The sequence below is a fragment of the Petaurus breviceps genome, unplaced genomic scaffold (assembly GCF_028583685.1).
Source record: "Petaurus breviceps papuanus isolate PSGF00001 unplaced genomic scaffold, PetGlider_PUasm1.0 90667, whole genome shotgun sequence".
NCBI classification, from domain to species: Eukaryota; Metazoa; Chordata; class Mammalia; order Diprotodontia; family Petauridae; genus Petaurus; species Petaurus breviceps.
The window spans coordinates 7,744,911-7,771,014 of NW_027187302.1; the positions used below are offsets into that span (position 1 = coordinate 7,744,911).

Below are 26,104 nucleotides of genomic sequence, written 5' to 3' on the forward strand. Positions count from 1 at the left end.
CTCTCTCTCTCTCTCTCTCTCTCTCTCTCTCTCTCTCTCTCTCTCTCATAAGGTTGGATCAAGTTCCTTCAGGCTTTACTCCATTGACCCTATTCAGGATACATTTCAGTAAAAAGCTTAACCTGAGTAAAGACTAGAGCCTGTATCCATAATCTATTGTAAATTAATATCCTAGTCTACAGAAATGACTGATTGGTGTGTCCAATGACATCTCCATAGAGATACTTCTGGTCATTTGCTCTTCCCCAGTTGTCCTTTATAAAGAGACCAGAAGATTCACATCCTCAGACTTTGAGAGAGACAGAAATTCTATAGAAACGAAACACTGAGCAGAAGATTTATTGCCGGTAAGTCCAGTTATTTTAGTTATGATACTGTCTGTATTAGAGCTGTGTATGTGATTTGTTTTAATGACTATTCCAGAAAAGCTAAGTTTAACTGTAACCAAGAGGATTTTCATTTGATTATGATCATTTTTTTTTAGAAATGCACTCCATCTATCTTAAGACATATGTAAGAGTCTTAATGTTCTCTTTTATTCTTATAAGACTGTATTTGGATTTTTGACAAAAGTGAACAGATTAATTGGTTGGTGAAACATGGCTTTGGGCATAGATCATTGAGCTATCAATAGAGTTTGGTAGTGAACCTTTGCATTTCTGCTTATGAATAAGGGGTGTAACCTTGACCAAAAGTCATCTACCTTTTTCTCTGCTTACCTATATGAAAATGAAGTAATATTTGCCTCACAGATATAATGTAAATGCAATGTAAAACTCTTTGGTAATCTACCTGTCACTGTAATTCCTGTACGTGATTATAGAATCATTATCATTACCTCCAAAGCACAATCTTCTGGTATTTGAGAAAGGCACAGGAAAACATTCATCTGCCAGGCAGGTTCCATGGTTGGGCCATTACTATTTTTTAACTATTCACAGTAAATCACATTTCTTGAACAGTAACACCACATTTGATTTAGTTGCCCTATAAATCCAGGAACAACTAAATAAAACAAATAGTGTGCTTCTCAGGAAGCCACCAGAATGGTGCTAAGCTATATCTTAAGGGAGACTGACTTAGATATGGAAAGGCTATATTTCTTTGCATAACAGGAATCAAATGTGAGTGAGTAAGGGGGAAAATCAGCTTAAAAGGGTATTTAACCAATTCATTCATAATGGGATAATAATAATATTAATAGCTAGCATTTGTATAGTGCTTTGGGGCAGCTGGGTATCAAAGTGGATAGAGTGCTAGGGCTGGAGTTAGGACTGCCCTGAGTTCAAATCTGGCCTCAGACACTTCCTAGCTGTGTGACCCTGGGCAAGTTACTTAATTCTGTTTGCCTCAGTCTCCTCATCTGTAAAATGGGCTGGAGAAGAAAATGGCAAACCACTCCAGTATATTTTCCAAGAAAATCCCAAATGGTATCATGAAGAGTGAAACATGACTGAAACCACTGAACAATAACATATAGTGCTTTAAGATCTACAAAGTTCTTTATATATGTTATCTCATTTAATCCTTCCAGTAATCCTGGGAGGACTATTATTATTATGCCCATTTAACAGATGAGGCAACTGAGGCTAAGAAGGGTCGAATAACTTGCCCAGAATCACATGGCTAGTAAGTATGTACGGCAGGATTTAAAGTCAGGTCTTCCTAACTCCAAGTCCATAATTTGTCGCCAAAAAAAAATAAAGAATCTGGCAGAAGGTTTTTCTTTCTCAGTTTTTGAGAATAAATTGTGTATTATTTGTACTAATTGTTCTTTACAAGTTCAAGTCCAAAATTCTATCCACTGCACCAATTAGCTATGTATAGAAAATTTGAGATCTGTGTCTTTAGGATCCAGACCTGACTTTGTTTTTTACTCCTATCCACCCACCAAAGAGCACAGTTTAAAAAGGAAGCGGACAAACCAACCTTTGGCCTCTTTGGGGGATGGGAGAGGAGGGTGGAGGACAGATAGAGAAAAAATATATTGTTTATCAGGTAGTATTAACTCATTGTAGTGGAAAGAGAACTGGTCATAGGATCGTAGATTTAGAGCAGATAGGGATTTTAAAGGTCTTCCTTACTGCCAGTCCAGTGTCCTGTCCACTTGCTCTGCTGCCTTGTCTGAGAGTTAGAACACTTGAATTCTATTTCTGTGAATATTTTACTGACTGCATGCTCCTAAAAAGTTCACTTCATAAGCTCTCGGAGCTTTAGTTTTCTCACATGCACAGTGTGGATAATAATACTTGCACTACAAAATTTTTCTGAAAAATACAATTTGTAAATACTAAAGGAATATGTGCATATTATTAGTATTATTTCATTCCTTCAACCCAACTATCCTACTGCTATATCTACACCTACAACTATCCTACTCCCATACCCCCAAAAAGAACAAAGAAAAATGACAAAGGCCTAGATGTACAAAAATATGTATAGATGTTCTTTTTGTACTGGCAAAAAACTGGAAGCAAAGGGGGCGGCCTATTAATTGGGGATTGGCTTATAGGTATGAATACAATAGAATGCTATTGTACTGTGAGAAATGAGGAAATAGATTGTTTCAGAGACCTGGAAAAACTTGTATGAATTGTGAAGAGAAAATAATAATTTATATTATACCAATGTTATAAAAATGAACGATCTTAAAGACATGTATAAGCTGATGAAGAATGAAATGAACAGAACTAAGAGAATAATTTATATAATATAACAATGTATAAACAAACAACTTTGAAAGTTTTGTAGTTGGAGGACTGTCGTTCACATATCTGTACTTCCTGTTACTATCTGTATGACCTATTAGGGCCATTCACTATAGTATAATGTGGTTTCCCTATCCGTTTATGAAGTTTTTAAATGAGACGCAATCAATTTCTCCTACTCCTTTCAATTCTTAAATCTGGTAGCAAATGCCTCTTGAAATGAATTATTATGTGATAACAGCTTTCACACTAGAGAAGATAAAAATAGAAAGCCCATAATTAGTACTTATGTGTCCAAAAGAGATTTAATAGTTAGATATTTCTGATTAGAGATGGAATGGGGGAGTGGTTATGTCATCCAAATCTGTTTCCAGATTGGGGTGATGGCATGTCCCCTCTAAAGATGATTTTGTATGTTTCCCTATTGTGTAGAATAAGTTCTGTCCCTCTGTTTTCTATCTGTTCTTATAGTTCTGTATATCTTATATATGGTGGAGGAGCAAGATGATATCTATCACCTATTTCCAGATCTGCCCTTTGGGATATTTGAGCACAGTAAATGGTCAAGGAGCATGAGATTAGGGGGTGGAATGTTTCCTCATTTACTGAATTTGATTAAAAAGGCAGAGTATGGATGGTCTTATCTATAACCCTAGGTGCTGGGGGCCTTGGGGACCCAGATGAACACTTACCTTTTTTTTAATTAAATTTTTTTTCTGAACTTAATAGGCATCAAATAAAGTAGACATTTAAAATGGGTATTTTGGGGAAGGAGAAAAGGTGGGTGATTGTGAAAATAAAATAAAATTTAATTTTAAAATGGGTGTGTCTTATCTACATAATAGATGGGGGGAAGGATTTATACATGAAATTGCCAATCTCTATTATGTACAGCTTGCTTTTCTTTTTAATTATATAATCAATTAGTCAGTAGACATTAAGTACCTACTATGTGCCAGGTACTATGTATGCTAAGCACTGTAACCTGTAGCCCACTTGTCTGGGTTTCTTTCTGTACTTCCTTTGTTTCCTTTTTTCTGCATTTAAAAAATTGATACTACAGTGACTCTCATTTCTTTCTTTCTTCTTTTTTTATTTTTTTACAACCCTGTCCTTATTGCCCTTTACTTTCCCACCTACCACTAGGGAATGAAAAAAGAAAGAAAAAGGAAGCTCTTGTAACAAATATGCATAGTCAAGCAAAACAAATTCCCACATTGATTGTGTCTGAAAATATATGTCTTACTCAAATTGACCCTTATCTGAGAACTTCTAATTTGGACAATGGAGGAAACCAGTTGGTTTCATGTGTGAAAGTAAAAGAAAGCAAGAAACAATTAAAATCATGAAGGTAGCCAGTTAATATGAATGAGTCCTGCTTCAGAATTGCCTGGTCAATGCCAGAATGATGGCCTTGGGTTGTTCTTTTTGAGTGGGAATCATAGGACTTGTGGAAGTGTTTATCATGGTTCCCCTTTTGATTCTATTTGGAAATGCTCAGAGTCTATAGGGGATGTACAGTAGGCGCTAATATAAAAAGATCTTAACAGGAAGAGGAAAAAACCTTTATAAATAATAGAGCTGCATGTAACTGTATGCGTTTATCTGTTCTATAGCAAGCAATGTCAGTTCATTTGTATTCCTCAGAGGAAGGGTGGCACTTACAATTATAATAGTCTAAGAAGCAAACATATCCTCATACACATAATAAGGAGTGTCATTTAAAAAAAAACCAGAAACTGTGAAATGAATTGTGGCAGCCATAGTTTATGGAGTCCTACAACATTTGGGAAAGTCATTTAGCTTCTGGTTGGACTAGAGAACTCCAATGTCTCTTTCACCTCTAGATCAAAGATCTTACTACTATATGTTTGTCATCTGAGGAACAGCCTAGTTCAGTTCAGTGACTTGGTTGTTGTCCGTTCTCGAAGAGGACCAAAATGACCTTTCTAAGCTAGAGTCCAGTTTCAGTGTGTCCAGCTGTGGTTGATCAGGCCAATAGGAGCTTGGAAGGCTCTACCACAGGTCAGGTACAAATAGTCCATGTGAACATTTGGAGTGGTTTCTCTAAATTTGTGCATCCTGTGTTTCCTTTGAGCTGTTTCAGTTCTGCTTTGCTCATAGAGGACAATGCCTTCTCTGATATGGGCACACCATGCTGAATGGTCCTGTGCCAGCATCTTCCATGTCACACAATCATTTCCAGAGTTCTTAAGAGGGAACTTGAGAGTATCCTTGTATCGTTTCTTCTGACCACCATGTAAACATTTGCCCTGTATTAGTTCACCATAAAATAGTCTTCTTGGCAAGCATATGTTTTGCATTTGAACAACATGGCCAGCCCATCAGAGTTGTGTTCTCTGAAGCAGAGTTTGAATGCTTCACAATTTAGTTCAAGAAAGGACCTCAGTAGGGGCGGCCAGGTGGCTCAGCGAGTAAGAGCACTGGCTCCAGTGTCGGGATGACCTGGATCAAATCCGGGCTCAGATACTCAGCACCACACCCAGAAATAATAACTGGCCGTGTAACCTTGAGCAAGTTACTTAACCCCAATTGCTTTAAAAAAAAAAAAAAGAAAAGAAAGGACCTCAGTGTCTCATACCTTATGCTTCCAGGTGATCTTCAGAATCTTCCTAAGACAATACAAATGGAGGTGATTCAGTTTCCTGCCATGGCCCCGGTAGACTGTCCAGGTTTCACAGGCATACAACAATGAGGTCAGCACAATGGCTCTGTAGACCTTCAGTTTGGTAGTCAGTCTAATACCTCTCCTCTCTTGAACTTTCCTCTGGAGCCTCCCAAATATTGGGCTAGCTCTGGCAATGTGTGCATCATCCTCATTATCAATGTGTACATCCCTAGAGAGTACACTGCCAAGGTGACTGAGCTTATCTACAACATTCAAAACTTCTCCAGTTAGGTCAAGATTGTGGAATAGAAACAGGACTTCTGCACAGCTCCAGCTCCCATTTCCCCAATTCATGTAAAAAATGACTCTAGACAAATTTTGGAGCTAGAGAACCCACAAAATGACACAGAGAAGCTAACCTCCCACTGAGGATAGCCCAGCAGGCCGGCAGGAAGGGTCCAGTGCAGTGTGCCGAACCTAACCCCCACCCCTCCCAGCCTGAGGTTGTGGCCTCAGGGCAGCCTGACCAGCCACTGGCTAGAGGGACTTCAGATCATTAGCAACTTTGGCAGTTACCAGAATTATCAACCCATACATGCTAAAGACAAAGTGAGAGGTCAGTGCAGTATGGACTTTGGGACCTGGGAATTTGGAGTGCTATCTGGCCCTTGCCCCCAGGGCAAGAAGCAGCTGAGGCACTGAGGCTGTGCAGCTGCTGCTCCTGGTGTGGCAGCTTCAGCTCCTGGTCTGCAGATTGTAGGGCGACCAAGCAACCAGTCTGAGGGGTAATCGCTCTTGCTTTAACTTGCTTGGATCTGGATTGCTGTCTAGAGTAGAGGTCCTGGGGTGTGTGACCAGCTTGCCAGAGTGTGTGGAGGCTTCAGAGAGGGCACCCAACTATTACCTCCAGCAGTTGCAAAAACCCCAGCTTTTGGGATAAAGCTCCCATTTCTGGTAGCAGAGTTCTACTGTGTCAAAAGGCTCAAAATTCAGGTAATTGAGTGGCAACATGAGCAAGCAAAGGAAGCAAAGCTAACAAAGCAACCCAACTTTACACTCCTATTCTGGGAACAAAAAGTATAAAAGCATGAAACAGGAGGAAGACATTGTAGTCAGAACTCCTGCACCAAAAGCTTCCAAGAAAAATATGAGCTGGTTACAGGCCACAGAGGAGCTTAAAAAGGATTTTGAAAATCAAATAAGAGAAGTGGAGGAAAAATTGGGAAGAGAAATGAGAACAATGCAAGAAAATTATGAAATGAAAGTCAAAAACCTGACTGAAGAATATAACACCTTAAAGAATAGACTAACTCAGATTGCAAAAGAGGCTCAAAAAGGCAATGAGGAGAAGAATGCCTTAAAAAGTCGAATTTGCCAGATGGAAAAAGAATCTCAAAAGCTCACAGAAGAGAATCATTCCTTCAGAATTAGATTGGAGCAAGGGGCAGCCAGGTGGCTCAGCGAGTAAGAGCACCGGCTCCAGTGTCGGGATGACCTGGATCAAATCCGGCTCAGATACTCAGCATCACACCCAGAAATAACTGGCTGTGTAACCTTGAGCAAGTTACTTAACCCCGATTGCTTTAAAAAAAAAAGAATTAGATTGGAGCAAATGGAAGCTAATGCCTTTATGAGAAATCAAGATACTATTAAACAGATCCAAACAAATGAAAAAATAGAAGGCAATGTGAAATATCTCATGGGAAAAACCACTGACCTGGAAAATAGATCCAGGAGAGATAATTTAAAAATTATTGGACCACCTGAAAGCCGTGGTCAAAAAAAGAACCTAGAAATCATCCTTCAAGAAATTCTCAAGGAAAATTGCCCTGATATTTTAGAACTAGAAGGCAAAATAGAGGTTGAAAGAATCCACCAATCACCTCTTGAAAAAGATCCCAAAAAGAAAACTCCTAGGAAAATTATAGCCAGGTTCCAGAGTTCCCAGATCAGGGAAAAAATATTACAAGCATCCAGGAAGAAACAGTTTCAGTATTGTGGAAACACAATCAGGATAGCTTAGGACCTGGCAACTTCTACACTGGGGGATCAAAGGGCTTGGAATATGATATTCTGGAGATCAAAGGAACTGGGATTAAAACCAAGAATCACCTACCTAGCAAAACTGAGTATCATGTTCCAGGGGAAAAAATGGTCATTCAGTGGAATAGAGGACTTTCAAGAATTCTTGATGAAAAAACTAGAGTTGAATAGAAAATTTGACATTCAGATACAAGGAGCAAGAGAAGTTTTAGAAGGTAAACAGGGAAAAGAAATCATACAAAACTTAACAAAGTTGAACTACTTATATTCTTACATGGAAAAATGATAAGTGTAACTTATGAAACTTTTCTCAGTAGAGAATAGTTTAAGGGAATAGAAATGTATATATGTGAGTATGTATATATATGTGTGTGTGTACATGTGTGTATGTATATATACATACATGTGTCTATATAGGAAAGTATATGGGTGTATGAATACTTATGTGAGTGTGTGTATATATGTCTACAGGTATACATAGAAGTCACAGGCACAATTGAATAGGAAGGGATGATACTTAAAAGGTGAAATTGAGATGTGAGAGAGGAATATAATGAGAGGAGATGGGGAGAGACAGAATGGGGTAAATTATCTCATATAGAAGAGGCAAGGGAAAATGGTTACAATGGAGGGGAAGAACAGGAGGCAAAAGGGAATGAGTCAACCTCATTCTCATTGAATTTGGCTTAAGGAGGGAATGTCATACACACTAAATAGGGTATCTCACCCTACAGGAGATAGAGGGGAAGGGGAAGAGAGGGGGGATAATGGAAAGCAGTGCAGTCTGGGGTGAGGGAAGTTGGAAGCACCCACTTTTGAAAAGGGACAGGATCAAAACAGAGAATAGAACAAGTGGGGGTGGGATAGGATGGAGGGAAATAAAGTCAGTCTTTTACAATATATCCACTATTTAAATGTTTTGCATAGCTACTCATGTACCTATATTGAATTGCTTATCTTCCCAGTGAGGGTGGGTGATAAGAGAGGAAGGGAAAGAATCTGGAATCCAAAGTTTTAAAATCAAATGTTTAAATATATATACATGTTATTATTATTATTTTACATGTAACTTGGAAATGATATATACAGGTACTGGGGCATAGAGATCCACCATGCCCTACTGCAAAGTCGAAGGGGGTATAGGGGAAGATATGGGAAAAAGCAGATTGGGGGAGGGAATATTCAGTGGGAAAGCTGTTTTTGGGGTGGTGGGTAGGGAAAATTGGGGAGAAAATTTGTAACTCAAAATATTGTGGAAATGAATGATGTAAACTAAAAAATTTTTAAAAAGAGAAAAAAGAAATAAAACAAAAAACTCCATTTATACATAAAAATGGTGTGGTGCTGTCTGATGGAGCACCTGTGTTTTCTTGGTGGTAATTGTTAGGTCAAAATTAGCACAAGATCCATACTTTGTTGCGTCTTAGCTTCAGAGGTTGCACTGAATGCACAATCATCTGCAAACAGAAAATCATGCACCAACGCTCCTTCCACTTTGGTCTTCGCTTGTAGCCTTTTCAAGTTGAAGAATTTACCATCACTGAAGTAGCTGACCTGATGCTGTGTTCATCCTCATTGAAAGCATTTGACAGCATGGCTGAAAACATCGTACTAAAAAATCATGGGAGCAAGCACACAGCCTTGTTAATCTCCATTGGTGACTTGGAAAGCACAAGAGCACTGTCCATTGTCCGGAACCTAGGCAAGCATGCCATCATGCAATTGTCATACAATGCTAAGAACTTCTCGGGCAACCACATTTTGACATAATTTTTCATAAGCCTTCATGACTGACAGTATCAAAGGCCTTGATCAGATCTACCAACATTGTGTATAGACCTCTGTTCTGTTCCTGGCATTTCTTCTGGAGTTGTCAGGCAGCAAACACCATATCAACCATTCTACGGCCTTTTCTGAAGTCACACTGGCTCTCAGGTAGACAACCATCTTCCAGGTGAAGATTCAGCCTATTAAGGAGAACTCTGGCAAGAATCTTCCTTGCAATGACTAAGAGAGAGACTCCCTTGTCACAGAACAATCTATTTCCTTTACACTTACAGAGATGGACAATGGAGGCATCCTAACCTCTTCTTGCCATATAACCTGGAAATTTTCAGTCAGCTAGTGAGTCATGAAGAAAGTCAGCTTAAGGCAAGGATATACATGCATATGTATATATCATCTCTCCTAAATTCCTTGAGGTCAGACACTGTCCAAATTCTATCTCTGTATCCTTAGCTCCTAACAGAATGCTTGGCCACATAGGCATTTAATAAATGCTTGTTGATTGATTTAATTGATTGGTGAGGTTGTAATCTGTGTTAGAGGATATATCTACACCACTGAAATTATGGAGCCTTGAAATATTGTTTTAACACTGCTTCAAAGTATATCCCCAACTAGATTATAAACTTTAAGGCAAGGATAAGTCTCATGCTTCCTGTGTATCCCCACAGCACCTAGAATAGAACTAGATACACAGTAAATTTCTATAATCATTTGCTGAATGAAAATAAAGTTTACATTAACCACCTGTGACCCACTACAAAGTAAACAGAGATGAGAAGAGTTCATCAAGGTGAAGTTTTTGTCCATAGATTCATTTTCTCCCCTGAATATGCTAAGACAAAAAATAATAAGCTAAATTCTCTAGGGGTTATCTATGGTAGAGACCTGACTCAGAATTGCTTATCAGTGTTTGTTTTAATTCATTCAATCATTCAATAGATGTTTGTAGGACACCTAAAATGTGCAAAACTTTCTGGGAAGGTAGGAAAAAAGTGTAAGTCAAATCAGTAAACTTTTTTTAAGTGCCTCTATATATTAGTCATTGTGTTAAAAGCTGGGGTTACAAAGAGATGCCAAAAATTGTCCTTGCTCTCAAGGAACTTAGAGACTAAGTTGACTTAGATGAGACTTTAGCTGAGACTTGAGGATAAAGAATTGCAGGCTTTGTGAACAGTCAGAAAAGAGATGGAGGGTTTTATTCTAAGAAAGCCAGTGTCATTGGATTGCAGTGTATGTGGTAGGGAGAAAAATAGGAAAGGTTGGAAGTGGTCAGGTTATGAAGGGCTTTAAAAGCCAAACAGAGCATTTTATATGTGCTCTTGCAGGAAGTAGGGAACCCCTGGAGTTGATTGAGTGGGGAGAGTGATATAGTCAGGTTTGTGTTTTAGGGAGATCAACAGCCCCTATTCTCAGATAATTTCCAGCCTCACTGGGGAGATAGTCTATCTATATGCTTATTATAATTATAGGGAATTATAAGATAATATATGATTAAGTACCACATCAGTTCATTCCCTCTGGTGAAGCTTAAAATTAGCTAAGATATTTCCCATTAATGGTTGCCTAGAACTGTGAGTAAGCATTTTTCAGTTTACCTCTTGTTCTCAGGCACAGAGCAAGACTTGAACTCCTTTTTACTCATCTTGGTCTAAATGAGTAGGATTTAGTTGTGAAACTTCATTTGTCACATGTCTGTCTAATGTTTTAGAATTTGTTCATATACATGCTTAGATATTGTTTAACATTGGGCAGATTTTAGAACTCTATACACTGAGCATATCAAAGGCCTGTCATTTCACAATATAAAAGACAGACATGGGTAGGAGATGGTATCAGTAAAAATTACTTCTTTATTACTATCTTATAGAAACAAATATGGCACAGATCCTTATTTTTTTATGGCTGAAGCTTGCTGGCTGTTTGCCAGTACCAAAGCAACGTTTTGCTTTGAAAATTTTAAACTAGCAATACATGTAGGTGTTTTTTTTTCTTTAGAAATACTCTCTTAATTTGATAGTAAAACCCTTTGGGAGGAAATCCCCTCAAAGTATTTGGATACCTTGAGGATCTGGACCTGCTGTTAAAGTCGTCAGTCTGTGTGGCAAGGATAAAATGAATGATACAGTTTACTATCCAAAGAGATTTTTCTCTAGTCTCCAAAGAATTAAAGTTGTAGATCACCCAAGGGATTCTGGAAAGACCATGATGGGCCTGAATAGGTTACCGCATATTACCAATTAAGAATTACATGGGAGAAACAGTGTACAAGATAGTATCTAAGACATATTCAAAGGAGTTGGCCTGGTCATGTAATGTGATCAAGGGCTAGTCAGTAGATGCTGGTGTGCCCCATTAATACCCACTCTAAGTCAAGAGATCCAGAGGTGGACCTGTGGCACCTCCAAATGAACCCTGTGTCAAGGATCTGCATTTATGGATGCAGATTACTCACAAGAGGGAGACCATATAGACCCAATGAAGTATGCTCTCAAATGTGCTGACTTTTTTCTTATTTTTTTGCTTTTTTATCTTTCTTGGTCTTTCCCTATCTCCCTCTCCCTGCCTTCCCCATACTTCTACAGTTGGTCATTTGCCCAATACATGTTTTGTCTTCTACCTAGGTTTTATTTTTTCTTCTCTCATAATTATATCCTTGAGGGGCGGCCAGGTAGCACAGCGAGTAAGAGCACTGGCACCAGTGTCGGGATGACCTGGGAATCAAATCTGGGCTCAGATACTCAGCACCACACCCAGAAATAACTGGCCATGTAACCTTGAGCAAGTTACTTAACCCTGATTGCTAATAAATGAATGAATGAATGAATGAACGAATAAATAAATAAATAGATAGATAGATAGATAAATAAAAAAATGGATGAATGAATGAATAAATAAATAAATGATTATATCCTTGAGGTCTGGAAGTCAGTAGCCAGTAAACATTATTAAGCACCTACTAAGTATCAGATATTGTGCCAAGTACTACTTATACAAAGAAAGTCAAGACAGTCCTTGCCCTCAAGGAGCTCACCATCTAATGGAAGAAGACAACACATAAAAAGAAACTGAAAAGGGTGGGGGAGTGTACCTGACTCTTGAGCAAGATGAAGTCCTGTAGCTGAGGTGGGAAGTTTTGAGATGATTGCCCTGAGCACTCTTTTTAAGTGGAGCATGTGGAAGGAGCTATCCAATGTATACCCTTTATCCTATCCAATCAGAGAGAGGAAGGAGCCCCAGGATAAAGGTTTACTGAAAAGATGCGAGTTCAGAGTTGTTATCTTGTAAGATGAAGCAATCATTAGTATGGTAGAAAGAACACTAAATTTGGAGTCAGGAGACTGGGGGGTGTGGGGTTCAAGTCTTAGCTACACCACTTAGGGAAGCCATTTCACTCAGTTTGCTATTCTGTAAAATCGGAATAACAAAAAAATGGGAATAATAAGTTTTTACAATATACTTCCCCTAGTTGTGAGTATCAAATAAGGTAATGTATATGAGGTAGTTTTTTTACTTTTAAAATTGTGTTGATTTTTATTGATGCCTGTAATGTAATATCAAGCAAAGGCAACTTCCCAGGTTCAAAATACCAGCATAGGTGCTCTCTATTTTATTCAGTGACAAACCAAGAACAGAGAAGATCAAAACATGACATCATTCAAAATACAGCATTTACTAAATGTGATTAAATAATCTCCAAGTACTACCCCACCCCAGGACCTTCCAATCATTCAATCAATTACAAAGTCTCTGTTCTAAATACTTCTCCACCCCTAGGCTATACCTTAATTAAGTCCACCACAAAGCCCCTCTTCTCAAATGGAGATTAGTTTCCAAACATAGGTGAAGTACCTTCATTTGTCAATCACAGAGCACAATAAGGTCAAAAGTTCCCCACCCCTGGATCACAATTGAATCTACCCCAGAGTTACATCAAGTTTAAACACAGCACTTAATACCCAAATGGAGGTCTTTTCTTCATCTTGACACGAAGCAAGTTCTCAGCAATCTTAGTTCCTGGGGAGACAAGGCTTAGCAAAGCCACAAGATACATTGCCAGTCCCTTCATGAATTTATCCTCTGTCTGTAGAACAGTCCTAGAACCCCTGAACACATTAGCAAAGCCCTCTCCCAGGATTTCTGTAAACATACAACAAGAAAATCCTTCTTCAGGGCTTCTGAACCAACAGAAAGGCTCCCAGACCCCTGCAACAACAGCACTGTCCCTCACCAGTGGACAGTATTCACTCTGTCTGCAGGACAGTCTCCAGACCCCTGCAACAACAGTACTGTCCCTCACCAGTGGACAGTATTCACTCTCTGTCTGCAGGACAGTGGCAGGCCTTCTTAGCGAACAGCCAGGTTCCAGGACTTCTTCAACAAAAGGACAGTCTTTCACCAGTGGACAAATCTGGCAAAATAACATCAAAACAGACAGACAAAGTACCAGCAAAACAGCCATGTCTCCTCAGTCCTTGGCAGCTCAGGGGGCAGGTCTCAAAAGTCCAGGGCAATTCAAAGCGGCCACCAGCAATTCTCTTAGTCTCTCTCTCTCCACGAGGTGCTGCTTCCAAAAAAATCTTCTGCCTCTCTCTAGTGTCTCTCCAAATCTACCTCACCAGCTCCTCCCAGTTCAGGACTTTCTTTTCACATCAACAAGCCCATCCCACAGGTGGGATTAACAAACTCTGGGTTTTAACACAATCAATTTGAAAACCAAGCCAATACAGGGGAATCTTTAATTGCCATTACTATCACAATGCCTTATGTTTTCACATGACATTCATATACCACTCCCCCGAAAGCCTTCCTTCCCCTTGTAAGACAGGTTTAAAAAGAAACAAAAAATTTTCAACCATTCAGACTCTCTCTCTCTCTCTCTCTCTCTCTCTCTCTCTCTCTCTCTCTCTATATATATATATATATATATATACACACATATACATATATATATACATATACATATATATATACATATATATATATATATAACATGTATATATTCTGTATCCATAATGCTACATCTCAGCAAAGAGGGAGAGAGGTACAGAGAGAATTTTTTCAATTCTTGTTGGCCAATATGGCCATTTTGATTACATAGAATCATCTTATTAATATTTTTATTTATGTTGTTTTGGTCATGTTATTTTCCTGGTTCTGTTTACTCTTAATTATTTCATGTAAGTCTTCTTATATGAAGATTTCTTCATTTAAGATGCTTCTTGGAATTTTCCATCTTTGCCATTACTTACAGTACAGTAAAATTCTCTTATATAGATGAACCACAATTCATTTAGCCATTCCCCAGTCAATGGATACTTACTTGGGTTCTAGGTTTTTCTGTCACACAAAATGTTTTGCTGTATGGCCTTTTTTCTCTCTTTGATTTCCTTAGAATATTTACTTAGGTGTGGAATTTCTGGGTCAGAGGGTAGAGACATTCCAGTCACTTTTTAAGAGAGATAAATAAAACATTTATTAAGTATTTACTATGTGCTAGCAAATAAATGCAAGTAAGATAGTCCTTGCCTTCAAGGAGCTTATACTCTAATGGGGGAATATAAGATATAAAGGAGTGCTGGGAAAGTAGGGGAGTGTGCCTGTTCAGCAGCATGGTGAGAAGATGGATCGGAAGTGGTATTGATGCAAAAAATCCCTTTTAGGACTCATAACATGCTATACAGGAAGCAGAATTTTGAGTTGGAAAAGTCCAGAGCCATCATCTAGACCAAAGGTCCTTTGCATCTTTGTGTGTGTGTCATAGACCTATTTGTCAGTCTATAAATCCTGTAAACTCTCTTGAAAGAGCAATGTTTTTAATGCATAAAATTAAATGCACAAGATTACAAAGGAAACAAATTATATTAAAATAAAGATCAAATTTTTCCCATCCAAGTTTATGCCCTCTTTCCCCAAAAATCTGTCCACAGACCCTAGATTAAGAACACTTTGTTCTAGACCAATACTCATTTTACAGATGAAGAGACTGAGCCACAGAGAAGTTAAATGACATGTACAGGATCACATGAATAGTAAATGGCAGTTAGTATTTGAGTCTGGACTTTTTGATTGCAAATCAAGAATTCTTTCTATTGTATAATTTGATGTTATTAACTATACTTTGATTTTCTTTCTTGCCTTATATTTAATTCAACAAACACTAGGCAATTATTGCCTTGGAAGACTCTGGGCATATTCTTTCCACTTTGTTTTCTCTATCCCTCTTCATTCTTCCTCTCCTGGTTTTCACTTCCCAACCAAGTTCTGAGACTCAAAAACTAAAAGAGTATGGAAATAGAACTCCAATGACTCCTGTGTAATTGGGCATGAAACCACTGCACTAAATTATTGTCAATTGCTATAAGCAGAATCATCAGTTGGTCAATCTAGTGGCTTAAAAACTCACATCCTATTCCTATAAAACCTAGAGCAGAGCATCTGGTATCCCTTTCTTCAATTTTAATACCCTGGATTAGTGAATGACGGGTAGGCTGTCAGATGGGTAAGAATAGCAACTGAAAGTGGTCTTTTTGTTTTGTTGTTGGGGTTTTTTTTGTTTTCTTATTTTGTTTTTTTTTGTCTTTCATTACTTGTTATTCCACAGTCAATTAGGGGACCCCTTGTTGAGTTGGGATACCTGAGGGGACGACTTAAAGATTTTTAAGGGAAAATATCCTTTTGTACCCAACAGCTCTTTCTGATACTCTTGATATTTGTCAGATAACTGTGTGCTGCTATTCCTGAAATATTAATATTTTGTACAGAGTAGTACTGTTACAAAGAACGACTAGAAAGATGCTATTACGACCTCTTACTTGGGAGGTTACATGTAATGTACCCTACCAACAAGTCATCAGCCAGGAAGACAAACTATTGATTTGGCAGTAGAAAGGCAATAGAAATGGTGGTAAAACACTGTTGTCACACCTTTCTCCTGCCTTTTTGCTGCTTCTATAAAGACACTGGTAAACCTTGCAGTTTATTTTTGTTTTTGTTAAGCAGTTCTGGTGCTAATCCTAAAATTAGACAGAAGTGTGAATGGTAGTCTCCTTGTTTATATTCTGATGATAGAAAGCAGAAAGGGCAGGTTCAGGATGTCTACAGTGGTTCCAGGATTGGGGCAACAGTGGGGGTACATTCAAAGACATAAAGGCAAACCTGTCCAAAGACATCAGGGTGGGAGATATGTCAGATATGAGTGATACTCATCACCAGGATTACCAGTGGGTGATTAATTTTGTTCAGCCATGGCCAAGTCTGAGGGAACTGCAGGTTTTTTTTCTGTCAAAGGAAAGTATACCAACAAAATCTTGGATTTCTCAAGTATTGAAGAAGTACTAGTCTGGCCTACCAGTTCAGAAACTTATCTGAAATGGATGGATTTTTTTATTTAAAAGCACCTTCCCCTGCAGTGCCCTTTCAAGAAAAAAAAAAGAGATGAAATGGAAATAAATTGGAGTATTTTTGAGTCATTATTTTTAGAAAAGTATTATCCTATATGGAGAATCATACTCCCTCAGCCATGAAATAGTGCATACTTTTATGTTTGAGGATGTATTATCATCTCTATTGGGATAACCCATGGGAAATAAGGCTTCTGTAACTTCCACTATTACAGCATATAGGCTGTGCCCGTGGCTTTGATGCTCACAGATATTTATCCATGCTATCATTTCCATTACTATCTCCCCTCTGTTACATTCATTTTCTTTTTTAAAGAAAAAGTTTCATAAACTTTTCAAATTAAAATTAATTTAATTAATTAAACAAAATAGGCAGTAAACTAAGTCAAGAAGTATTCTTTTTTGTTTTCCATTCCCCATTACCAGACATCTTGTGTAAAAAGGGTCTGGTCACATTGAACTATGAGCCCTACTGTGGATGCCTAGGCTTTGACTGGAGTTCCCATTTCACTTACATTTTCTCTGGGCCTTTAGTACAAAAGTCCAGAATTGGTCTTGTGGTAGTTAAGAAGCATGGTGTGATGAAAAGGGTGCTGGATTTGGAGCCAAAGAACCTAGGTTCAAATCATAGCTCTGCGCCACTTTTTTGTGACTCTGGGCAAGTCACTCTCTTTGGGCCTTAACTTTCTCATCTGTAAAATTAGAGGACTTAGGGGTGGCTAGGTGGTGCAGTGAATAGAGCACTGGTCCTGGAGTCCAGAGGACCTGAGTTCAAATCTGGCCTCAGACACTTGACACACTTTCTAGCTGTGTGACTTTGGGCAAGTCACTTAACCCCAATTGCCCTCCAAAAAGCAAAAAAATAAAATAATTAGAGGACTGAGTAAGATGGTTTTAGACTTATGACTCCCTATGAACTATAAGTTCCTTTTAGCTCCTAGTCTATGATCACATGAATTATTAATTTGACTTGTCAAATTCTGTATCACTGTGTAGTAGTAATGATGATAATAACTCACATTTATTTAACATTTAAGGCTTATAAAGCATTTTGATCACAACAACCCTATGAAGTAGGTTTCACAAATATTATTATTCCCTTCTTACAAATGAGAAAAACAGACTGAAACATGATAAGTTACTCGCCCATAATCACATAGCATTTTAACACATTTAAGATTTGAGACTAGGTCTTTTTTTTGAAGCAATTGGGGTCAAGTAACTTGCTCAAAGTTATAAGGCCAGGTGTTTCTGGGTGGGTACTAAGTGTCTGAGCCCGGATTCGATCCCAGGTCATCCCCAACTCTGGGGCGGGTGCTCTTACTTGCTGTGCTATCTGGCCACCCCTGAGACTGGGTCTCTTAATTCAAAGTTCAAACTCTTTTTACTCTAATATACTGTCTACTTAGTTAAGTGGGACAGTGGATAGAACAGTGGACCTGGAGTCAGGAAGATCTGAGTTCACATAGTACCTCAGACACTTGCTAACTGTGTGACTCTGGGCAAGTCACTTAACTTCTGCCTGCCTCAATTTTCTCATCTGTAAAATGAAGATAATAATAGCATCTACCTCCCAGTGTGGTTGTGAGGCTCAAATGACATAACATTAGTTATTAATTAACAGCTTCAAAAGATTTTTGATTTTTCCAGGATTTGTACTTGAATCTCTGCTCTGACAGTTACTACCTGTGGGGTCTTAGACAATCCAATCTAATCCAATTCAACAAGCATTTAATACGTGTCTACTGTGTACAAGACACTGTCATAGAGGCTAGATATACAAAGATTAATCCTTGCTTTCAAGGTTCTTACATTCTACTGTGGGAATACAAAATACATATAGATAAGTAAATAAAAAAGCAATTTGGGGAGCAGCAGATGAGTCAGTGATGGAAAGATGGGGCAGGATTAGGAAGGATCTGGTGTAGGCAGCAGCACCTAAACTGACCCTTGAAGGAATGTGGAAATTCCAAGAGGTAGAGGTGAGGAGGAAAGCATTGCAGTCATGAGGAACAATCTATGCCATGGTTTAAAGATAGGAAATAGAATACCCTATAACAGGAATGTCAAGAGAGTTAGTTTGGCTAAAATGTAGGGTGATTCACATGAAATATCACAGGATATAGTCTGGAGTTATTCGGTAAAGAACTTTAAATGCCCAACAAAGGAATTTGTTTTTATCCTAGAGGCAATAGGGAATCAAGTCATTTTAACATCTATGGAACTTAATTTCCTCACCTGTAAAACGAGAGGGTTAGCATAGATTGCCTCCAAAGTTCCTTCCAGCTGGGAGTGTATGCTTCTATGATATTTCTACCAACAATGACTGAAACCCTCCTTTGTCTTAGTTGAAAACTAACTCTTCATAATGTGATGGGAAAAATTCATCAGTCTGATACTTTGAAGGAAGTGGTAGGGAATGGGGCCATCAAATTAAGAGTGTTGGGGAAGGAGGGATTGTGGATCTTTTTTATGGAGTAGTCTCTGAGATTGTTAGCCTGAGGATAGTGGAGGAGCAGGACCCAGGAAGGAAAGGCTTTTATCTGCCAATATGTGTAGGAAACCAAGAAACTGAGAGTTCCTCTAAGAAGGAATGTCAGTAGCACTTGCAGGAAGGGAAAGCTGGCTATGGAAAGGGAAATGTGGAGAGTGAGGAGGAGCATCAGGGAGCACTGACTACAGAGACAGATAAAAAACAAGGGGGTTATGAGGTTGTGAAAGTAATTTCCCACTAAACTGCTTTGGGTTGCCTTGTTGATATTTCTGTATTTTAAAGATTTTTTTTTCATTTTCAGCATCTAAGAACTGATAATTGATGATAGCTTACTCCCCAACTGTGGAGAGGTTCAGATATTAGGTCTGACCTTTCTAATTATGGATGCAATATATTGTGCCACTGGGTGAGCAGATAGCTCCAGGATCATAGGGCTTAGAACTGGAGAGAAGCTTAGAGATCATTGGGTCTCACCTCATCATTGTATAAGTGATGAAAATTGTGGGTAGCATTGACCTCCCTGAGATTACACAAGTAATTAGCAGTGCCAATATTTGAAACCAGGTCCTTTGATGGCAAATACACTGTTCTTTCTACTGTACCTTTATCCCAAGAAAACTGAAGTCTCTAGTCTATTCCTTATAGCCTCCAACTGTGATTCTGTATAAAAGGATTATAAATGCTTAATAATTTCCAGAGGATGAAGATATTCTTACAGGATTCAGAAGCTGAGCCAATTAAATATGTTTTCTTTTAAAATTGCTTTATAATAATACTACATGATAATCATAAGAACCAAGTCCCAAGAGAGCTGAGTGCTCTAAGACAGCTTAAAATGCATGAAAATTAACATCTCATCTCTGGGGCTAAAACTTGGCATAAAATAGGCAGTGCAGAGTTAGTGTGTTTTCTATCCCTACTGTCACCATCTTAGGACCTGCTATGAGTTTCTGGTTGAACTGATGATAGCATTTTATTTGAAGATAATTCAGGCAAATAATGGTGTAATTTGGTGTACTTAGAATGAATACTCACTGGAGAATTTAGTAGGGAAAACTTATCAACCACCACTAGATGAAGCCCTTCCTGATCCTCTCAATTGCTAATGTTCTCCCTCTCAAAATACCTATATTAACTACAATGTATTGATTATCTTTCTATTTATTCTGTACACATACAGACACACATAAAGGAGGCAGGTAGGTGGCACAGGGGATAGACAGCTGACTCTGGAGTTAGGAAGACCATACCTATGGGTAGCCTATTGTAGCCTATTTAGGAAGCCCAAATCCAGTCTCTGACTGATGCAGCTGAAAGGTAAATCCTTCCTTCCTGGGCCCTGCTCCTCCACTACCCTCAGACTGTCTAATAGTCTCAGCAACTACTCTATAAAAAGGATCTACAGTCCCTCCTTCCCCAACACTCCTAATTTGATGTCCCCATCCCCTAACACTTCCTTCAAAGCAGGACCTATGACCCTGGGCAAGTTACTTAATTTGTCAGCCTCAGTTTCTTTATGTAAAATAGGGATAATAATAGCACTTGTCTCCCAGGGTTGTTGTAAGGATAAAATGAGATAATATTTGTAAATCACTTCGCCAAGCTTAAAGTGTTACATAAATACTGGCTATCATCATCATCATCATCATCACCACCAACATCATCATTCTTTGTCGTCTTCCCCTTTAGAATGTAAGCTCCTTGTGAGTAGGATTTATTTCATTCATTGCATTTGTATTCTCAGTGGCTAGCACTGTGTTTGAGTAGTTGCTTTAATGTGATTGATTGGTAGATAACTAACACTGACTTTTAAAATGTGAACTACATTCATTTTCAACAAGAGACTATGTTTTGTTTGGAAAAGAGATAACACTCCTTATGGTAACAAAGGACTGGAACTAAAGTAGGTGAGTTTCTAATAATTAACAACCAAATATTGTAGTCTGTGGGTATAATGAGATGTCATGGCACCCCTAAGAAATTATGAATTTGGAAACTTCAAAGAAACCTGGGAAGATTGTAAAGCAGATTCGAGAACAAATAAAGCAGGATCCCTATCAGTCAACCCATCAAGCGTTTATTTAGCACTTACCATGTGCCAGACACTGCTAAGAATAGAAAAACAATGAATGAAACAATCCTTACTTCCAAGATGTTTACATTCTAGCTGGAGAGACAACAAGGACACACACATACAGAACAAATAGAAAGAAAATAAGCACAAAAATTCAAAGTAGTTAAACAGAAGGCCAATATTGTACATGAAAACAACACTAAGAGGTAGCTGAACTCAGATTCATTGTAATGAGCAATCTTAGTTCTGAAGAACAGAGGCTAAAATAGATCCTTTTCCAGTATGGTCCCCCTCCTCCACTGGGGGGAGGGAGATTAGACTGGAGAGATGCAGAATGTTGCAAATGCTGTCAGACATGATTGCTTTGTTGGTTTTCATATTAGTCTTTTCTTTGTTTCAAATGAGAAAAATGGTTCAGAAAATGGCTATTGTAAAAAAAATTCATATTCATCATTTCTTAGGGCGAAATAATATTCCATTACATGCATAAACCATAGTTTTTTTGACCAGTCCCAATCTATGGGCACCCATTTTGTTTCCAATGGGAATGGCAACAAAAAATCTTTCTCTTTTTTTCTTCAAAAAAAAGGAAAGAGCAGAAGCTGATCATAACTAAGTTTAGGAAGATTGGTACTAAAGTTAGTTGAGTAAAAAGACAATCAGATCTTGATAATGAATGAAGCTTTTGGAATCTTCTCAATATTTGTTTGGGGGGGGGGTTGGAATCTTTATTTTTATTTTTTTTCTTTTTTTGTTTTTTTTTCAAAATTTATTTTAGGGTCAAACACAAATACAGAATAGAGAAAACAACAAAAACATATCATACACTTAAATATTGGAACTTAAATACAAAGTTAGAAAGAAAAAAAGCATGTTGTGTGCATAGCAGAACATGAGAGGATTCAAAATATGTAACACTAAATTTTCATTTCAAGAAAGCCTATATGATAAATAAGACTCATGTTGAGAACTGTCCATCTTTGCTTCCTTGTGAGTTTTCTTTTGTTCCCTACTGTGCACTTTTATACTTTGTTCTTTTTTCCCTTCCCCCAACACCCCCTCAAGAAGGCCACAATAAATTTTAGATATGTTGCTCTATAGTTATAGATATATACACATCAACATTTTGTTTACCCATATAGCAGTCCAATAGGGGATTGGAATTGGCATGAGATTAAGAGCAGACACAGATAGAGGTCAACCTGGCACACTTGGATACACATATGTCTCAGCTGAGTGTATGTATACGTCTAACAGCCTCTGAGTAATCTCACAGAATTCTAAAGTTGTTTTACAACTTCTGTTAGCCTAATAGACTTTTGGCATAGTCTCCCTTGTCTCCCCAGGTACATTTGATCCCAATGGAGCTTTAGCCTGTAGTAAAGTGCTGGCTCATTCGATGCTCTGAATAAGGGATAGAAAATCCCTTGTGACTAAGAAAAGAGGGAGGTGTAAGTCACAAGGAGAATTTTATATTGGCAAGGATTTGAGAAACCTTTTACCAGCTGATTCTAAGGCATGAAATCCTGAGCTGAGATACTTAATCCACTGCTTTTTTCATCCAGACACTCTAAGAATGTATACTCACATGAATATACATACAGATTTCCCTTCTGCCCCTAGCCCACAGAATAAAGGGTAAAGAGAGAGGACAACAGTCTGTTATTGTAGAGAAGAAACTCACTGTAACAACTTCAGGAGTGAGCTGGGTTTCCAGAAAGCTCCACAATGTCCTCTGATATGATAGATTTTGTTTTGTATAAATGCTTTCTAAGTAGGGCACACTCACTGATAGTCATGCTTTGGAGGGAGTTTCTTATCGGAGGGAGTAATGGGGGTTAGGGAAAGCAAAGTAAAGGACAAGTATATGTGAGAAGTTTCTCTACAACAAAGGAATGTGGTTAGTTAATGTCTGCTGCAGCAGAGTCAGTGTATAAAACAGGTCCTTTAAAATAGAAGTCAAGACAATTTAGTTTGAAAAGAACTCTGTCCTTGAACTATCATCATTAATTATAACTCCCTACTATGTGTCAAATACTATACAAAGCTCTGGGAATAAAAAAATTTTAAGGGGATAAAAATGTACAGTTAACTGGAAAAATAAGTGGGAGACTAATTGTGAGAGACATTTTTGTAAGCAGATTTATATTGCATTTACTAACCTTTAGAAATATCTGGTTCCCTAGGATCTGTCTTTACCTCATACTGAAGGTCAGAAACTTATTTGTTCCAAAATCATTGAAAAGTGTGCAAGGAATACATTAGAACTCTGAAACTCAAGGTGACTGTGTCATGAATGTTTGCAAAACTCTAAAGAAATGAGAATTGTTACTGACAATTAAAAACAAAGAAAGGAAATTCAGTCCATGATAGGGGCTAAGGTTTTCATCATTTTACACACAATTATTAAGCACCTACATTAGTTAAATAGTAAACTATAAATAAGCACATACCCAAACAAATAGCAAATACATGCTTCAACTAATGAATTCTCAGAAAACCAGAGTCCTCTATAACAAAGTAAGCTATGCAAGTTTCATATGAGGGTAGGCATTATTTGATTTTTGTCAGTGACTGGTTTTCATTTTGCCATTTCATTCTTAGCATCTGGCTCATAGTAAGCACTTAATGTATATTTTCTAAATTGAACTGAATGGATAATTTGTGGAGACCAGATGGCACATGGGGGCCAGGAAATTCTTATGCTAAAGGTGGTGCTGTCCATTGTATTGGTGCTGACAGGCATCAGGTCATTGATTGGGAGACATCCTTTAGGAAGTTAGGATTGGCGTTTTTGAGGCTAGGAGAATTGAGGCACTATAGTATAGCACATTTAATATGGAAGGGAGCAGGGGAAAAATAAGTCACTTCCCTCTTTCTCTTTCCCTTTTTTCTTTTCTTCCCTCTGTTTTCTCTTTCTGATATGAAGGGTAGAGACCTATAGTTTGAGTCACCTAGAAAGAAAGAGGGCAGATACAGAGGTGGACAAACATATTGTTCCTGATCTTAAGACACATGGTGGCCCCATGACACTGGGGGCCCATAATGCTGGTACCAGATTTAGTGTAGACACTTGGTTGTCTTTAGCCCCACTGCAGCTTACAACTCCTAAATTCAAAAGATCTACCAGCCTCTTTCTACCTACAAAGAGGGACTACACGCATGCACCACCATACTCAACTTGGTCCATAGGTTTTTGATGACTAGTCCAGGGTTTGTACAACTGTCCTTTGATACATTGGAAGTTTTGCCCCTTTCTAAAACGTTCTAAAACTGGAAACTGGAAGAATCTCAACTTAATTGGAGAGTCAGTGATGTGTCATAGCAGTAGTAGATGGTCTATAAGTGGTTATTCACTCATTGTAAGAGGGGGGAAATGTTGGTATTACTGTTGATGGCTCTTTACCACTCACATCTGTATTGAGTTGGCATCATAGCTCTAAGACTCCTACATTATTTCTAACAATAATAACCTGTAATCTCATCTGTGGAGTATTTTTCTAGTGATCAAGTTCATAACCTCTCTAATGCCTTCTCATCATGTGTAATTCTACCAGCAGGGGTCCACCTCTGTGGAGTCTTCTTTTAGATCTCTTAACTTTGCATGGAAAGAAATGGAGTACACAGGCTAGCCAACCATTATTCTTTGGGCTCCCTAAATGACCAGCCCACGTCCTTTTCTTACCATTCATCTTTCTGGTGATGCTTTTTATGATACTTCTCTTACATAGTTCTTCCATAATGCTGCAACCTTCTCATTCCCACCACAAGTCTCTCTGTTGTGTTTGTGTAACTTAGAACCTCAGTTCTTAGAAGACTACGACATTCCTTGCTTTGTAGCCATATTATAGTACTGAAAGAATATTAGTGTTAAACAGAAGTTCTTCTTTGTTTCAAGAAGAAGTTTGGGCTCATTAAAAGCACTATACAGTCTCCCAAATGCAGTCTACTCTCTTTTCTCCCATTTATTTCTGGTCCCAGTATATTGTTGTGGTGGGACAGCAGTTTCCTGATGTAGCTTCCCTTACCCTGACACATTTTCCACACACACAACTCCACCTGCAACTTTCTTGAGACCTAACTTTTCTAGCTGCTTCCTTGGTGAAGGCCTACCTAGGCCCCACCCCCAGCCTGAAACCTGAATTGACTCCAGCTTCTCTGAGACAGGTTCGTGGCCTAGGGCCAGTAAAAAGCCCAAGCCATGAGGACTCCATACTTCTCAGACTTGATGGGTGCCTGAGACCACAGGATTTGTTTACCATGCCTTGATAACATTTCCAGATGGAGACAAGAGGAACCATGTCCAGAGGAGCTATGTGCCACTGTAACCTTGTTGCATATTTTTGCTCTGTTAGGGCAAAGTAAATCTCCTTTGTTGAACATCCAGTGATTTGTGAGTGTCTTATTTTATTCCAACATCCAGCCTGCACTAAGAGGGTACTGGCTTTAGAAATATACCTACAACAATTGTTGTTACTGTTGTTCAGTTATGTCCAATTCTTCATGATCACATTTGGGGTTTTCTTGGAAAGAATACTGGAGTGGTGTGCCATTTTCTTCTCCAGCTCATTTTACAGATAAGGAACTGAGGCCAGCAGGGTTAAGTGACTTGCCCAAGGTCACACAGTGAGTAAGTGTCTGAGGCTGAATTTGAACTCAAAAATATGAGTCTTCCTGATTCTAAGCCCAGTGTTCTATCTGCTGCACAATCTAGCTTCCCACAGCAATTGTACTTGTGGTATGCTTATCTAAGATATAAGTACTGATAGGTAATCCAGATGCATGTCATAGTCTGAACAATAGGCATTCTTAATCCACTTGTCTGTTACCATGTGAATTGTTGGGCCAGACTCTTTTGAATAATTATGGATCTCATTTAGGAGGTTTTTTTTTTACTTCCGGTTTTGTGTATATATATGTGTGTGTGTGTGTGTGTGTGTGTGTGTGTGTGTGTGTGTGTGTGTGTGT

At 38.4% G+C, this 26,104-nt stretch overlaps 1 protein-coding gene across 14 annotated transcripts in view; it reads left to right on the plus strand.

Moving 5' to 3' along the window:
- ANKRD6 (ankyrin repeat domain 6) overlaps window positions 1-26,104 on the plus strand; it is a 283,323-nt gene that overhangs the window by 144,794 nt on the left and 112,425 nt on the right. For 2 of the 14 annotated variants that reach the window (XM_069065136.1, XM_069065135.1), the window contains one exon: window positions 250-347. The exons of the other annotated variants lie outside the window; for them this stretch is intronic. The gene's annotated coding sequence lies outside the window, so the exon portion shown is untranslated. The remainder of the gene's footprint in view (window positions 1-249; window positions 348-26,104) is intronic. 14 annotated transcript variants of the gene reach the window in all.